We start from the raw sequence: 3,907 nt of genomic DNA, 5'->3' as shown, positions 1-3,907 counted from the left end.
AGAGAGAGAGAGAGAGAGAGAGAGAGAGAGAGAGAGAGAGAGAGAGACCGCGAATAAATGGGGGCAACCTAGCACAATTGAGGAGGACTCACAGAACAGGCGACGGCGGCCAGAAATCGGGGTCTCAATGAGAGCGAGAGAGAGAGAGCGAGCGAAACATAAGGCAAGTTGGGTCCGCGTTTCCGTCTCCGCACGGTCACCCGCACCCGGGTTTCGCGACCGCGGCCGCGGGATCGCGTAAATTAAATTAGCGATAGCGCGACGGTTGTCCACACTGTGTCCCCCCTCGGCAAAACACGCCACCTTCGGGCCGTGCAAAAATACACCGCCACCCGGGATGTTACCTTCGAACTCTCCTGATAAGCCGCCGGGGCCAAGTGTACGGAACCAATCCAGCGTTACAGTTTGACTGACTGACTGCGGGCTGACTGGAAATATCCGGGCCGTGTGGGGGATCAGGGAACGAGGGAACGATCTCCGGAATCGCACGTTGCTCCAGACCCTCGTCGACGGAAGCGCCGCGTTGAGAAGTTCTTCGCTTCTTCTTGTCGGCTGTCGTGGTGAGGCGAGAGCGATATTGATAGCGTTATCATCGCGATTCGCTGTGAAGCGCGAGCAGATGACGCAGTTTGCCGACGACGGATGATTAGTCCATGGGGTTGGTGTGGGGTTTTCTCGCTTTCTGCAAGAAGATAAGCGGCTATAGGCGGGACACGGCGGGACGGACCAACGCAGGCTGGCTAATCAGCTAGCGCGCGGCGCCGGCCACTCACCGGTCGACCGGCCTACGACCACTGGAGGGCGTCCTGTGGGGCCGCCTCGCGCTCGAGTCGCGTACAATATCGCGCGCACCCGCGGTCTGACCCGTCAGTGCGTTAAGGGCGGCGGACTGAGTAAACGCACGACGTTGTGCCGGAGGTTTCAGTGGCCGCTATCAGTCGCGTTGTTGTGTGTTTACTATCAGTCTTAGGAGGGCGTGAGCGAGCGAGAGAGAGAGAGACCAGTAGGCAGGCCAGTGCTGATTGCGACGCTGGCCACCCGTTTATCTGTGCAAATATGTGTGTGCACCCCAATCTGGAGTGGGATGGAAATTTAGACACTCCTCTACCACGGGGGCGGCGGATGGACTTAGTGCACCAGTGAGTGGAGCCTCTGTGGGAGTAGTGACTGCTGGCCAGTGCATCCGCGGGAAACTGCCGAGGGCTGAGTGTGGAGTTATCCTGTGGTCTTTGACTGTAGAGAATGGCGGTGCCTTGTTGCGGTCCACAGCAGCTGAAGGTAAGCGGCATCGGCAGAAGTCTTGAAGTACGTGAATTGTTTAGGAACACACATGCCCCGCCGCATGTGTATGTTTGCTGTCATGGACCGCATCACGGAACTAATGGGCAGTGCACGGACGGTGCTTCTCCAAACCAAACCCCGACCATGGCATGTCTTCAGTGGTCAGACTGTTGCTAGCTCGTCAGTTTCTTACTCGCCATACTTGGGGTGGTGGTCAAGGAGCGCCACGCAAGGAACGCGAACCACAAACCGTTTTATGCGAATCTCCCCCCCCTTTTCGGTTGATGGTGGACTTTGAAGTTGAAACCATTTTTTTTTCTTCTGCCCGCTATGTGGTGGAAGAGTTTGCGGGGTCCGTCCCGCGGTCGGTCAAAAGCGCCTGTTATCAGCGCTTTTGTCGCGTTTCCTATTTCGCCTGCCTGCGAACAACAAACGGGGGACCGACATCTGACTAGGCCCAGGCCCAGTGCGTATGATGGTGTGCGTTCGCCGGGAGAACTCCCGACTACCCGATTATCAGTAGCCGGCCAGGTTTAGTTAGCCAAATCTATGGTTCTATTGTTTTAATTGTTTTTGGGGCCCTATTTTTTGGGTTCGATTTAAAGACCTTCACACACGGGGAACTGAAATTTTGGAAAGTAAATTTTGGAACGTAAAGTAACGTCAAAACTGCGATGTCTTCTATGAGTTTCTACGGGGCACACTTCACACCGGTTGTCGGCGATGACGACGTCAACTTCGTACACCGAAGGCAAAATTGACAAAAATCACAACTCTTTTATGATGAACAGTTTTATGATGAATTTGTGTTTGTATTACAAGTAATAATTTTTTTCCAGGCTTGTGATACAAAAAAAAAACCTCTATTTGAGTAGTGTTCGATTAGTTTTTAACTACCCAAGGTGTCTAATTGTTTTCGCCCGAACGACAGTGCAAAAGACTTTGCTGTTGACTTTCGACGCAACCGGTGTTCAAGGTCCGATAAAGTGAATTTACTTCCCAAAAGTCACGTTCCCGGTGCGTGGCGAGCTTAAGGGTTCCCTTCGCCCTAACAAGCTGACGTTTGGCACTCCCCATGAGTCATCCGGCATTCTGTCGATTCAAGCGGTGTCGTCGCGACCCACTCATCTCATAGGCACGACGTCCCTGGAGGTGATCCGAATTGTGGTCGAATCGAAAGAGAATCGAAATCGACCTTCACAACAATCGACACCGCACGCGAAAGTGCGATTGATGCGCTCCGCTGAACGCGTTGTTGGGTGGCACCAATTTTGCGCAAATACACCCCCCCAAGCAGGGGGCAAGGCCAAAAACTGCGTGGCGCGCTCGTCGCGGTCCGAAGCGAAAAACCCTTCGCGAAGACGAACGCGTGCGCCACAGACCAAGCAGGAGGGCCCCCACCGTGTTTCGGTGGCGCTGGTGACGTTCATTAGTCATCAGCCCAACAGCAGCAGCAGCAGCCGGAGCACCAACACCACCACCATCTCAGCGATTTACGTCATCCGTAGCGCAAGGCAGGAGGAGGTGGCGGTGAACGTGCGCGCTCGCGCAAGCAGGACGAATGGATCGAATGGAGCAAAAAAATCGTGACCCCACCTCGGGCAGTGCGCAACTACGCACCGCACACATGTGGCCGGAATGGCCGGAAAAGACACACAGCCACGCACGCACGCACGCAAGTTAACGAAGACGTGTCGCCGGCGATGAGTGTTTCTTCTTGGTTTTATCTCTTATCGGCGAGCAAATAAACAATCGAGCTCAAGATAGAGACCGCTGCTGCTGCTACTGTTGGTGGCCGCCATTACTATTGTGGCGGTAGCAAGTTGACACGCGAATGGCCCCCACAATAGTTACAGTTTAAATCAACAGACAGTCGGGGAAAACAGATCTGTTTGCGGGGGCACCGCCTCCCCCCAGATAAAGCAGATGGACAGCATCTATTCTATTGTTGTTAGATACGCTTGAAGTCGCGATCGCGCGTAACAGGAATCTCCAGCGGGAATCCTCCTTCAGCAGGGTGATGTCGTCGCCCCCTGATTCCCCCGCTGGGGGAGTCAATTTGTGGTACCCCTCCGCAACCGCGACTGACCTTGCCCATCGGCGTCTGGGGTTGATCGGGGACCCCGTCCTGGCTGGCGCTGGCAGAAGTGGAACGAAAACAACACGAAAAAGAGCAAACGCGCGCGCGTTCGCGGGGCAGCTGACTCAACCTTTGCCACTGCCGCTGCTCGGCAACTGCTCATTGATCGCTCGCGATCGCTAGCTACACCAACACAGGCACACTGTCTCACTCGAACAGCCGTGGTGCTGTGCGCGGTGCTGGGACTTCCGTTCCGCGTTTGGAGCGCGGCTGCTTTTCGAGTGCGCATCAGTGGCTAATGCCTCCCCAGCGATAGGGGGTAGCGCGCCTGTCCCTCCACCCAGCCGCGCACGACTACCCGTCTGGGCCCGTTTTTATGACGACTTAGCGGGCTCCCGTCGCCGCCGCCGTCGCCGCGATCGGCTGATGCGCGTTGTCGATAAATGTATTTTTGCACCCGCGACCGAATGCCGCGAAAGCTGTTGGAGGTCCCCCTCCGTCTCTCTCTCTCTCTCTCTCTCTCTCTCTCTCTCTCTCTCTCTCTCT

At 55.5% G+C, this 3,907-nt stretch overlaps 1 protein-coding gene across 1 annotated transcript in view; it reads left to right on the top strand.

Moving 5' to 3' along the window:
• LOC131215909 (uncharacterized) overlaps nucleotides 1-3,907 on the top strand; it is a 29,204-nt gene that overhangs the window by 11,907 nt on the left and 13,390 nt on the right. The gene's annotated exons all lie outside the window — the stretch shown is intronic.

The sequence above is a fragment of the Anopheles bellator genome, chromosome 1, assembly GCF_943735745.2.
Source record: "Anopheles bellator chromosome 1, idAnoBellAS_SP24_06.2, whole genome shotgun sequence".
In the NCBI taxonomy this organism is placed as follows: domain Eukaryota; kingdom Metazoa; phylum Arthropoda; class Insecta; order Diptera; family Culicidae; genus Anopheles; species Anopheles bellator.
This window is presented reverse-complemented; position numbering and strand designations above follow the sequence as displayed.